At 40.9% G+C, this 14,178-nt stretch overlaps 1 protein-coding gene across 12 annotated transcripts in view; it reads left to right on the top strand.

Moving 5' to 3' along the window:
* Positions 1-14,178, top strand: part of HIVEP2 (HIVEP zinc finger 2) — a 169,786-nt gene that overhangs the window by 97,629 nt on the left and 57,979 nt on the right. For 4 of the 12 annotated variants that reach the window (XM_084827726.1, XM_084827720.1, XM_084827725.1 and 1 more), the window contains one exon: positions 1-14,178. This exon is cut by the window's left edge and continues 16,898 nt beyond it. The exons of 7 other annotated variants lie outside the window; for them this stretch is intronic. The gene's annotated coding sequence lies outside the window, so the exon portion shown is untranslated. One more of the 12 variants, XM_084827719.1, reaches the window with a different exon arrangement.

Here is a 14,178-nt window from a genome sequence, read left to right as displayed (position 1 = left end):
AGCAACAGAGTCTCAGGGACAAAGCACAGGGTAGCTTTTGTGTTTTTTGTTTTGCTACCTGTAGAAAAGTGTGTGTGGTTTATTATGTTCTGAACTGCAAGTCATGAATTACAGCTGTAGATTTAGCCAGCTAAGAGGAAGGAATTTGTCTGCTGTACAGTAAAAGGAAGTATTTGCTGTGTTATTGTAGTACATGGCCCCTTGCCAGTTCTGATAAAGCATTTAAGCGTAGTGCACCCAAAGTCTGCTGCCCTCTTGACCCATCATCAATCATCAGCTGTTCAGTGAGGTTACATGAAACAGTAGCCCAATAGGAGAGCCATTGTTTAAGCATTGCACAACTTTTCTGGAAACGGAAACTATGGACAAAGCACCCTGGATCACTCCGCTTTATACTGTACTATCCCAGCACTGATCTATTGCATTGCAAAGAGGAAAATGCATTAGCAATTTGGAGATTGAAATCTGTTCTGTTAGCTACATCATGTGTAAGAGGGTTATACTTATTTCCCTGAATTTTTAAAGCCATACCAATTAAAAAAGAATTTGCCAAGATGTATTCTGTATTTACCATAACAGCTGGATCTAAATTCAGGAAAATTGGTGTACCCCAGTATATCTCCTGTGCTACTGTGTATAATTTTTCAAAGGAATATTGACAGTACAATCCTGTACATGTTTGTTTAGAAGCATGTCCCACTGTGTTCAGTGGGGCTTACTCCCAGGTAAATGTGTATAGGCGTGCAGCCTTAGAACAGAGTTTTAGATAGTTTTAAGAATGTGAAGTAAATACAACTCAATTTCTTTCTCTTCTGGTGATTGACAGGAACAGCATACATATACAAATTGGTCCAGTAAAACATTGTCTCAATGGCATGTTGATTCTGTATGTTTCAGAGGGCTGCTTCATCACATAGGCCCATGGAGTTCCTTCCAACATGTGGAAGCTGTGCTTGATTTTTAAATGTATATACACAAGAACCCAAGGCTAGCCATATTTTCCAGGAGTATGAGCACAGAGGTGTATAGTGTTCTGTCTCATGTTACAAGGTGCACTGCAGGTAAAACATATATGGGCATGTACCTGCTATTTCTGCAATGTGTGGTCATGTTTGAGAGGGAGACTGGCACCCCTGAGTCTCACATCTCTTCAGTTGAATACTATACCAAATTCCTTGGCACTTAAAAAAAAAATCTCAAAGTTCTTCTTGCTCCTTCTCTTGATACTTAAAAGAGCCAATTGTGTTTCTGTTAAGTGCGGAATGTCATATAAAAAAAGGACTCTTGAGAAATATTGTAGTAGAGTGAACAGACTTTCAGAAATATTGTAGTAGAGTGAACAGACAGCAGGAACTTTACCCTACCGAAGAACCCTGTTGCACTAATGATATTGTTACAATTGTTTCATAACGCATTGGTAAATATTTGTGGCATGCTTTCACTATCTCACTCATGGCTACCTTTTAGTTCTTTTCCTCTGTAGTATTGAGCACAAAGCTTATATGGGTTGGATCTTCAGAGAGATGTAGGTCTGTATGAATGTTATACATTTTCAAACAGTTTACAGTGGGGTGATTTTAAGTGCAAGCAGCAGTTAATACGAGAACATAATGGATTGGGAGAGCCGGAAGGGAAAGGTTCCTCTAGTAGGGCCTGGTTGTTCAGGAGTATGCAACCTAGTGCCCTCCAGATGTCTTGGATGACAACTCCTGTAAGCTCCAGCAAGCATGGCCAATGGTCAGGGATTATGGGAGTTGTAGTCCAAAACATCTGGAGGGCACCAGGTTGCAAAACCATCTAAGGTGTGCAGCTATTGCATTTGCCTTACAACTTGCCTGCCACCAAGGGTTACCATCAACACATGATTATCAGGCCTTTTCAAATCAAAACAAACTAGACTACAATGTTTCAGTCAAAAGGCAGGAAATACCTTCCATGCAGAACAGATACTTTAGGGGAGCAATCCTATTGGGATAGGCGGCCGCCTCTGAACTTGGAGGCGACTGCCTAGCCAATGCAGGGCAGGTGGAACATGGAGGGGATCTTCTCCTCTGTGCACTGGCCACTCTGCATTTGCAGCTAGATGGCTGATTTTGGCTGTCTAGCCATGGGATTTCAGAGGAGGGGGAGGCTGGACGACACATAGGAAGTGTCATACCGGCACTTCCGCCCCCCCGCCCCCCAGAATGCCCCCTTTTGCCCCACTCCGCACTGCTCTTCTGAGCGTGGAGCCTGGAGATGAAGCACACCGCCCATGAGGCAGCGGGGGAGGGGGCAGGGAGGCAGTTTTCCAGGAACCAGCGTCGGAGCACAGGCCCTGAGGTCAGTTCCCGAAAACCGATCAATCCTATGGCCGTCTGGCCGCTGTCTAGAAGGTGAGCCAAGCCACAGACTGTAGGTTATTGCACACATGATAATGCATTATATGATCAAGGAATTAAGTAATGATGGGTGAATTTACCCCAAATGAATTACCTATTTCCTCAGAAAGTAATTAATTCATTGGTGTAATCACAGATGAGAGTTCTCCTTTAATTCGAGATCTCATTCTGTGAATACAAGGTTTTGCGCATGTACAATATCAAATTGCATCTTGGGAATTGTAGCTTGGAATCGTGTCATGCATCATGGCATCATGCATCACCATGTTATGTATACCTTCCTGATTGGTTATTTTCATGTGGCTTTTCTATGTAATATTTATTTCCTGTTGCTGAACGGTATATGGAGGAGATATATATAGATTGGTATATGAAGGTGTATACAACCTATGTGGCAGCTGCTTTGAACATGATTGACTTGTGGAAAGTGTTCAAATGCCAACCATTCCCTAAAGGGTTAAAGTGACATCCTGTAAGAAAAGGCTTAAAGTACCCAATTCAGGGCATGCACAGAAATGCTGGTGTTTAGATACAGACTGTGCATACTCCGAAGCTTGCAATCCATTCTGAAATGAATAATGAATAATGAATTCATAAGGCAGTGATTCAGACTTGCTACAAAGATGAGTATTATGAATACACAAGTTTCAAACCAATGAACTGACTAATTATGAAATTTGGTGGCATCACTAGAATGAAGCATGTATGCATGTAGGCTCTCCTACAGGATCCTGATCTCAGTGTGTTCCCAGTGACGTGCAAGAACCTACAAGCATGTAGCTGAATTAGTGCTATGCTGAACCTTGCCCCCTATTTCTGGAATTTTTTCTCTCTCCCTGCGAAGGAGGCACTGTTTTTTCTGCATCTTTTGCAGGGAGTGGGGGAATTTCAGAGAATTTTCTCTTTGGGGGACAGGGTTTCTGCATACCTTTTTACGTTTGGGTGGTGGCTGAAGGATCTCCTATTTTTTTTTTAAAGTTGAAAAACGCTGCCAGCACAAGACCCTTCTCTAGCCTGGCAGCACTTCTTGAACTCCCTTGAGAATATGCAACTTCGCTCTCTCCATTCAGGAAGAACTCCCAGCTTGCAGAAGCTTCTTTGCGACTTCTGGAGCTTTAGAAAAATGCTTATCTTGCTTGCTCTGTGTTGCTCCAAAGTCCCGCAGCTAGAATTCTGAGCAGAATTCATCTAAAACTCTAAAATCCCTGATTGCTCATGTTTTGCAAAGCAGCTTTGGTGGCTCGGGAGCCTCTCCTGAATGCCTATTGGAGAGGAAGAGGTCATGTGGTCTCCTGGGAGTTCAGAAATTGCTGCTGGGCTGAAGAAGAGTCCTGGGCTCTTACAAGTGCAGGGGGTGTTTTAAAAAAGAAAGAAAGAAGACCTCTCAGCCACCAGCTCAATTAAAAAGGTAAGCTGATATCCTGTCCTCCTCTCCAAGGAAAAAGTTATTCAAAATTTTCACCCCTCCCAACCTCTTGTGCCAGAGTTTTTGTTTCACCCCTCCCCCACGAAATGCCAAAAATGAAAAAAAAAATCAGTTTTTTCTACATGCATTCAGCATTAAGGTGAATGCATGTAGAACCCTTTTCACACCTTCTGCTGACAGCATGCAGTATAGGAGTGGGGCCAGTGTACATTATATCTCCATCTGTTCAATTTATGCATGTCCTGAACATATGAACAGGGCTCTAATCTGTGAACTAACTCCACTGAAAAGTACTGTGCTTGAGATGACATTGGGTGATGTGAAAGATCTGTCTTCTGGTGTTAGATCTGTGATAGCTCATTACGCCATGCAAATCATACCTTGATATCGCAGTTATGCACTGACGAACTTATCTATGTGAGCTTTTTGAATAAGGAAGTACTACATGGATTCTGGTAGACAATGCAGGATTAAAAAAACCCCTTTAAATAATTGGTGGTCTGCATCTTAATCAACATGGCTTCATTGATGTTCTGTTAAATGAGGTTTTGCTCCAGTCAATTTCACAATATTTTAAACTTTCAGTGTCCTGCTGTACTGTTCATGTTTATAAATCTTTCAAGTGAGCACATTTAAAAAGTAATTAAATTGTCATTATACTTTATACCATTCCTGAAGTCAATCACCTAATTAAACTGAAAGAGCAGGGAGGTAGTAGTTTCATAAGCATTTATTAAGTAGTGCAACATTAATTATGCAGAACGTTCAAATGAAGTAAAATAGAAAAGGAAGGAAGGTGCAGTTCTTAAAAGAGTTTTCCATTGCCGCCCTTCTTAGAATAATAATTTGAAATATCCACTACTTAATAACAACCTGTTGTTGTTGTTGTTGTTAATAATAATAATAATATTTTATTGATAGAATTTCAATAAAATTACTTTAGCTTTTATGAGAAATGGTTGCAGTAATGTATTTGGCAGAACAGCATGAATATGTTCAGGAGATCTTTAGAATAACTAGAGCAGAAGTATGCGATACATGTACAAAGACAACCCAGAGCAAAGATTTTAGATCTTATTGCCATAAGGTTGCTTCCAGGTGGGAAGCTTCTTCCTATGTCCCTATTACAGATGGCTAGTGCTGCATAAGAACTAACCATCTGCATGGCTATTCCTGTCGCTAACTTATCATAGAACAGGGCAGGGCTAATTTAAAGTTTTATTTTTTAAATATGGAGGCAGGTTTTAAAAACACTGTATAAGTGTGAGTTCATGTTATTTGAAGAAAAACAACAAAAATTAGCATTAATTCAGGAGTAGGCCTGAGTCTTCCAGCATGCTTATGAGTGAACTCCCCAGAATGGGATCTCTTACTTAGGGATGGGAGAACCAGGGATATTCAAGCTCACCAAAATTCTCTGAACTTCACTTTGAATGGGATTTGGCTTGCTCCCGTTTTTGTTTGTGAACTGTTCTTTGGCTCATTTGAATGGGGAAAGTGTGCATTTCGAATGGGAAAAGTGCATTTCTGTGTGCCTTTTTCATAAGTGCATACTTCCCCCCCTTTGACTAAACCATGAAAGTGCATATTTTTAAAAATGCGTATTTATTTTTTTTAAAATTCCAAATGTGATTGCAAGTTTGGGAATTTGCGGGGGGGCACTGCAGTTCATGTTTGGGGTTGCGAACTAGGCAAATTTGGATTTGTGAACGGAGACAAAATTCTCTTATATGCCTACTCTTACTGGGATGATGTTTCAGCTGTGCCTTTGTAGTGCCATCGACTGGAATGCACCAATCGCTGCAGTTACACTTTTCTGCATCATCTGAGCCCATAATTGATTACAGGCCCATGGGCCATGGACTAAGCTCTGTATGGAGCATGGCTTCAGACTTCCCATTTTCTGGAACTGCTTCACACTTCCTATTTTCTGGAACTCCTTCACCTGTATTGCCAGATAAGACATCCTGAAACAAGGGCTGCTGCTGGAAGTAAAACACCACCACCACCACCATTGGTCTTGCACAAAGGTTTGTGCAGCAATGAAAGACACTTTTGGATATTATATATTGTTCTTCAGAGAGCCATACACAACAGCTACTCAATTTATGCATCTGGTTTAATATCGGCTAATACTTGCAAGAAGGAAAGACTTGAGGTTAACGTTTCCTGCAATTATAGCAATCATTCTGAAAGATAATCCATTCTGACTGTATAACAATTAGTAGGTTTTTGAATGTTACCATTGTGCTTGCAACACCTCATGACATGCTTATATCTAAACCTGAAAGTTGAATAATAGGATGAGAATTGTTTAATGCACTGTAAGTCTGATGCTGCTTTTTCTCAAATAAAACCTGAATTGTGGGATTCCAGTATCAGTTCTCTAGCCCTAAGGACTTGCTTACATGATCAGTAATCCTGAAACAATGACCCTTTAACTTGCATCTGTGTTTTGCTTGTTTGCTTGATCAGAGTATTAATCAGAAACTGAAGTGAGTTGAAAACAAGGGGAAAATGCTTTTACAAAATTAGGAAATCTTGATTTCCTTGTGTTTTCATCTTGAGCAAGTAACTGTCAACACTGTAGAGGCTATGGAAGAGCATAGTCAGTGATCTTGAATTTGCAGAGATGGGGTGAGTTAAGAATTCGCTGCAGTTGATGCAACAACATGAAAACAAGCTTGTTTATGAGATTCATTCCTCCCTACCACACAAACAATGGGTTTTTATTTGAGATTCAAGATAACACACAAAGCCTAAGGCTCATCAAAGCAGTTACACATATGGGTTCATTTCAAGTCCACAGCGACTTAACCATGTTGACTTCATTTGAGCCTGTTAAGCACTTCGCATATTTATTTAAAGTGATATACCACAACTAGTAATAAACTTGCTGCATTCATGTAAGCCCTTTGAACCTTTGTTACTTATGCAGCAGCTTCAGTGTAGTAGCAATGCAGTTTGGATAAGTGCAGGCTTAAGCCATAAATTAGGGATTCCTGTTAAAATGAGTAACGGCAGTAGCTGTCTGTCGATTAAAATTTTGTTTTTATTGAAACAGATGTCAGACATACAGCTGATTTAAGTGGAATCGTGATTTCATGTCATATGTGTGGCTTGTAGCTAGCAGTTGGTCTGCAGGATTATGGACATTTTTGTTCTTACTCCCCAGTATCTTCACACCCCTGCTCACATAAAAAAAATCCGGTACATCTCTTTTACACTTGGAGATGTGCCAAGAGCAACAGGATGTGTAAGGAAAGTAACTTCCCCCTGTTGACTTAGAATAGGAGAAGAAGGTTAGGAAGAAATGAGTGAAGCCTATCAGACTAGCAGAAGCTCATAGATGACATAATACCAAGTTGGGTTATATAATGCATGTTATGGTCAATAAGCTTGTAGGCTGAGCTACATGTTGGCAGCTTAACGCTTGTCTCTTTGTATCAAACTTTGCAGTTCTCTCTCTCCTATATAAATTGCTCACGCCATGATATCATTAAGCATGTTTTCAGCTTCTTGAGCTAGCATCACATGGAGGCACAGCCATTCTCTTTTTAGGTTGACTTTTGGCATATCCACAGGGGTGGGATGCAGCAGGTGGGGAAAGGAATTCCCTACTTCTTTTTACAGATTATGAAAACAAGCTGTTTGTATAGTTGGTCTCCGATATTTCCTGTTAATGAGAAGTCAGCCACTTAGATTTGCTGTTTCATCTTTCAAACCAAGAAAGTATTTATTTATTTATTATATTTGTTTATCTCGGCTGTTTTACTTCAGTATAGACAGCTCTTGCCAGGTTGCTCTCAGAGAATGAGAGGGGTAAGAGGCATCATCTAATTTAAATTTATTGGACTATCTTTTGACGGTATGTAAATATGTCATTTTTTCAAAGAATTTTGGAGAAAGGCCAAGTGTAAACTTGCTCATTTTGACCTCCAAACCCCAAACACTGGAGTTACTTAGAATTTCACAGCTATGTAGATTTTTAAAGTTAAAAGAAAGTAGTTATATCTTCCCCCCAGGAAGAATGTAACTACTTCTTAGATGAGGCTTTTATCCTGTTGGTCTGCCTCATTCATAGAATTTTATGGCGGATCCAGACATTATTGTCTTCCTCATGTAACCCTTCCATGTTTTCCCATGGAATTTTCCATCTTTTCCCTTACCACAGAAAATCGGTTAAGGAAAGACAGAATAGTTACACCTTGTCTTTTAATGGGTAGTGCTAGGAATTGTCCATCTGGAAGTACTCTTACCTGTATGCAAAGCAAGAGTGTTTATTAATCAAACATTTAATAGTTGATGTATAAAGTGAGGGTTTTTTCATAAAAGGTTTGCCAAAGAGTAGTCCATAATGAGCCCTATATTCTTGCACTTAACTTGCATCTTTTAAAGGTGTTCCTCTTGGAAGAAGTCCTGGGAGGCCTAAGATGAAGTGGCTACGTTAAGGGAAATACCACAAGAGACAAAACAGCTGATGTAAGACATACACTTCCTTCATGGTGATTATTGATGCCCTTTATGATGCCAAGTTAGGGGACACAATCTTAGCACACATGCAAACTGAGTTATGTCATATTCCAAATATATAGTTAATGAGGACAAGTCATGGATTTCTCTGAGTTCTTGCCATAGTGGAAGAACGTTTTATATTTACATATAAAGGTACAGTGTTCTACATTATGGAATATTTTATTAGTTATTATTTCTGTAGTATCACTATTGTATATAGTGCCTTTGAGAAGAATATTAACGAAAAGACACATTGCTGCCCCGAGGAGCTTACATTTTGACATTTCAGCAGATTGGGAGACAACATAGGGAGGCAGGAGGGGATGATGACAGAGGCAAGGGTAACCAAGGAATATTCACAAATACAGCTACAAGTACCTAGGCTTAGTTTTAGAAGTGAATTGAGACACCAAATAAGGCTTTGAGATTTTAATTAATTAATGCTTAAAAGGTTTGTGAGCAAAAACGCAACTATAGGTGAGAAATCCTTCCAGACTGACACTCTCATTTTCATTTGCTCAGAATTCAGTTGGAGACCTGCTCCATGGTGGTGAGGGCAACAAAGGACGCTAGAGTTCATTTAAGGATTGCTCCATCAAATGATAATTTAATTGTTAGAGTCAGATATTTGTTGTAGTCCAATATTACTCATCTTTCCAGAGTTTTGTGTTAATTAAATGCAGTTAAGAATCTGGCACATCAACCCTAAGTAGGAACACATAACTTTTGCATTGTTTGGTTTTTCACTAGCTAAATTGCTTAGAGCAGCAAACCTCAGGACTGGGACACTTATTAGTTTTAATAATAAAATGTATGTGTCACTTCCCACTGCAAAAAGCAATCTTGAAGCAACTGGCACACAAAATACCAAATTCCATGATTAATATAACGGGGGTGGGGGGGAGCAATATAAACCATAATCAGAACAAAAATACAAATACAAATAAATATTAAAAAACATAATCTAAAAACAATATAATATGAAAAGTGTTCATCAACAAATACACAATCTACCCTACTCTCAGCCTAGAAAGAACAGCACGAAAACAGCCCACAACAATTGGACCATAATTAATGTCCAAATGCTTGGAAAAAATGGGTGTGTCTTTGCCTGGTGCCGAAAAGTTGACAGTGTCTGCACCAGCAGAGCTTCCTTGGAGTGAGTGTTCCATAAACATGGGGCTGTCGCAGAAAAAACCTGTTCCCAAACTGACACCCCCGAGCATCTCTTATACAAGAACTATTAAGATATAATGAATTATATTTAAGAACTAAATAAACTACAAATTAAAATACATATATGTTAGTCTGTTCAGCTGCAAGGGTTTTTAGCTAAAAATGAAATCTTTGAAATTGGCAGTGGTTGGGTGTGCATTTGCAAAGCTGAGGCTAGTGTGCCAACTGCAGTGTTCCTAAATATGTCTGATCTGGCCATGGTGACACGTGCCTTAGTTACATCCTGTTTAGACTACTGTAATGGGCTCTACGGGGCTGCCTTTGAAAGCTGTTTGGAAACTTCAGCTGGTCCAGACTGTTGACTGGAACCGGTTACGGGGAGCATGTGATTCCCTTGTTACAACAGCTTCACTGACTTCTGGTCTGTTTCTGGACACAATTCAAAGAACTGGTTATGACCTATAAAGCTCTATATGGCTTGGGACCTGGCTACCTAGGTCCTGGTGGAGACATGCAAGAGCATCTTCTCATTGGTCACTCCTAGGGCTTGGTACTCTCTGCCGAGATAGGCTAGGTTGGCTCCCTCTTGGTGTTCCTTTTGCCAATAGGCAAATACATGTACGCTTTTGGCCTATAAACTGGTTTGATAGGTTGGGTGGTGTTTTTATTATTTTATTGTTGTGTTTTTAATTGTATTTTAAAAGTATTTTTATGACTGTTTTAATTAGGTTTTATTTTAAATGTTGGCTTTTATTTTTTGTTAGCCACCTTGAGTGCTATTTCTTTTCCTGGCAGAAAGGCGCAGTATAAAACAAACAAACAAACAAATAAATAAGATGCAACAATCACCGTACTCTGCTGTGTGTCTGTTCCTGTCCTATTCTGACATCTGTCTGTCCAGTGCTGCATACATAGTACTGAGCCTGCGTGGGTAGCTCCATAACATGTAGTACCGCATTCCAAATGGCACTTGCACTTGAGATGGAGCTTCCATACCTGGGCAGACTGTTCCTGATGACAGTTGACATCGGTATGGAAATTGTTTGTTCCAGTTGGAGAAATTATTTTGGAGGTGGCAGAAGGAATTACAATATGATACTTATGATACATGATAGATAGGTGATACATATAGCCATCTGCTACACCTAGGGGCTATATGCGTGTGAATTAAGTATGTAACTTAAAAAAGAAAATACTGCCAATCAGCTGTACAGGAGGGATGGAAAGAGCCTTAATTTGGTCCACCACCAAATACGTTTTCCCTTCCGTGGCAAGTGGGTTATTGGTGAGACTTCAGTGCTTTAAAAAGGAGGGTGGGCGTGCATTCCCAGCTGCTCCATGTAGACTCCCTTGAATCAAAGCTAATGTGCATATCGGTCTGAAGTGAGTTCTCTCCAGTCCAAATTTTACCTTCCTTTATCCTTCCTGATTTACACAGTGCCCCTTAGATACTCATCTCTGTGTCATTTATTTATTTCTAATACTTTATATCACTTAATATATTAATATCCCTAAGTGTTTTACATTATAATACAACATAGCGCTATAGAAAGAAGATAAAAATAGTAAAGAATTAAAAACAGTTACGAATATTTAAAAACATTACATCATCATAACAAAGCAGCATGGTAAAAGAATTGCATGGGTCCGGGAAAGCCTGAGTGAATAGGTTTATTTTCAGGACACATTTAGATCTTGTCACTGTTCCTGCCTTTCAAATCACACATGGGAGAGTGTTCCAAAGGGTGGGTGCCACCACTGAGAAGCCCAGCTTATGTACCACAACCTAGGGCCTCCTGGTCATGAGCCGGCTTATGCCACAATAACGTTTTTGAATATGACAAAGAACAGGGCCAAGGTAAGCTCTCAAGGTGCCTGAGGTGGGAGAACATACATGCGCCCCCCCACTCCTTCCGCATCTTCCCCAGCCATCCCCCACCCCACTGCGTACCCCCTTACCCTCCCATTGCCGCTGCTGCTACTGTGCTCTGAAGAGCTGCATTGGATGTAAAAAATGGCCTGCACAGCTTTTGAGAAAGCTGGCAAGACCTAGATGCCTAGCTCTTAGGGGGTCCTTCTACAGAGCCAGACATTGTACCACAGTACAGGAGATCTCTTGGGACACCCCCTACCACAGTACCTGGCTCTGCTAAAGGACTCTCTTAGAGCCAGACATTTGGACTTTGCTGGCTCTCTGAAAAGCCAGCCACTTTCTCTGGCCAACACAGTTCTACAGAAAGCCTGCCCATCCTCTCAGTCATGCTGAGGGGATTCTCAGCATGAGCCAGAAGGAGGGTGGCTGTTCTGGAGAGCCCCAGCGGCCACTCTCTTGCTGCTGCATTTGCCACAGCAGGACAGGAGGACCAGCGGGGCTCTCTGGAGCACCTGCTGGAGGCTGTGGCGGGCCCTCCTCCTGGTGGCAAGGTGGAGGAGCAGTGCAATTTACTACTTTACTATCACTTGCGTCTGAAGCGGTGGCTTTACCCTCCTTCATGGGAGGGCTGGCCCTGACAAAAAAGGATAATGCAGAAACTCTGTTTTATTAAATCATACTGGTACAATGCAGCTAGTTATAATGTACTCATATGTAGTTGTTTTCTAATACAGTAATACCTAAGACAGGGCTGTATTGGACTAGAGCATTCTTTGCCACAAGCTCCTTAAGCAGAAAAGAAAATTGGTCTCTCCCGAAACAAGGAGGAAAGTCAATTGCCTAATCAAGGGCTTCTCAAGCGGGATGATTTTACCCTATTAAGCACTCAGGAGTAGCATATCAAGGGTCACAATGTAGGTCACCCATCTAGTGTTCTCCCTGTGTTGCTCTCCAATTTAATTTATTTTGACCTATCATTAGATTTATCTTTCCCTCTAAAGTTGGGTGTGGGGGGGTGTCTTTTTGCTTTCACTAAATTGTTGCCTTTCCTCTTCAGCAGATTGGCACATCCCTTTGCTCATGGCTGGAATCTCTGAAATTAATAAATTGTCCTTAGTAAGCTGTTCAACATATAAAATTTGAATGTTAAGAATCCAGATTTGTCACTGAGTCATTCCATGGGCCAAAACCCTAGCTAATTTTCTTCATCCTTGTGTACATGTCACTTTTTAAACATGTTTCTCCAAAGTGCTGTTTACATGCTGAACATTTAAAAAACAGGAGGAGAAGGATATAAAAAGGAAAATAGAATCCATCCACGCACAAGTTAAAAAAATGTTAGCAATAGGACTGTTAAAATTATGACTTGTTCCTTGTCAGTGTAGATATTCTGTTGGATCCAGACCTTAATTGTGTTTAGAGCAGACCCATTGACATCCAAGGAAGAGACAGAGGAGGTCACCGGCTGTCCAAGGCTACCTGAAAAAACACCTGACCAAGTTTTGGGATCTAGAGATTATAGTTTGGTTGCAATTACAGTTTAGTTGCAAATATAAGTTAATACTAGCTGTACCCCTTGCGATTTTTTAAAAATTGGGTTTTATTGTTTTAAATTGTTGTACACCGCCTTCATCGCTTTTGAGCAGATAAGGTGGAATATAAATGTTAATAATAAAATAAATCATCATCAAAATGGTTTCAGCGACAACTGTGTTGGCAACTTGTTCAACATTTTACATCCTCCACAGGCCACAGTACAAGGAAAATGGTTCCAAAAAACAAAAATGGTGGAGAATATTTGGAGGAACTTCTGCAAAATGAACTTTTGGGGGGATATGGGGTGAGAACAAGGAAAATCTCAGAAATGGTCTCAGAACTCTTACCTTCTGAGAAATTTTGGCTTGGCTCTAATTTAATGTAGCCTGAAGAGCCACTTTATTTTACACTAATCCATCGTATAGTTCTCTGTACTATGTTGTCTATAAAGTCCAACAAAACTGTCACTGACCTGAACGACCAGCAGTGCAGTCTCAAAGGGTAGTGGAGGTTAGTGGCTTCACACCTTGGATAGCTCCTTTAGAGTTCTGACTGGTTCTGACTGAAACCTGGAGTGGATTGACTGCCACACTGACATTGGAGCCACCAGCCTCCACTGCCAAGGTGCCATATGTACACTCAGGGCCAGAAATATTGGAACAAGGATAACTGTTTTGGCAGTTGGGCTCTGTACACCACCACAGTGAAGTTGAAAGGAAACACACCCAGATGGGAGCGAAGTCAGGACTTCCAGCTGTAATTCAAGGGGTTTGACAAAAGTGGGGCACTAACCATTCAGGAAGGACAGCCAGTGGCATACACACACTCCCATCGTTGGGGGCTCATAAGTAATGGACCGAATGGCTGACAAGCAGCTGCCTGGCCAGGTGTGGCCTGTTTCCTGGGTACCCCATGACCAATCAAGCAGATAAAAGGCCTGGAGGGGTTCTGAGTGTTACATTTGCATTTGGTAGCTGTTCACTGGAACCCCCAACATGAAGTCCAAAGAGGTGTCCATGTGAGTGAAGGAGGCCATCATTAGGCTGAGGAAACAAAATAAACCCATCAGAGAGATAGCAAAAACAGTGGGAGTGGCCAATACAACAGTTTGGAACATCCTGAAAAAGAAGGAATTAACTGGCAAGCTCAGCAACAGCAAAAGGCCTGGAAGACCACGGAAGACAACTAAAGTAGATGACCGCAGAATGCTGCTCATGGTGAAGAGGAACCCTTTCACAACATCTAGCCAGGTCAAGAACGCTGTTGCGGAG

Source organism: Heloderma suspectum, chromosome 1 (assembly GCF_057233095.1).
Source record: "Heloderma suspectum isolate Gila_16-S chromosome 1, 16-S_ref, whole genome shotgun sequence".
Lineage (NCBI taxonomy): Eukaryota > Metazoa > Chordata > Lepidosauria > Squamata > Helodermatidae > Heloderma > Heloderma suspectum.
Note: the sequence above shows the minus strand (reverse complement) of the source record. Positions and strands in the feature narration are given on the sequence as shown.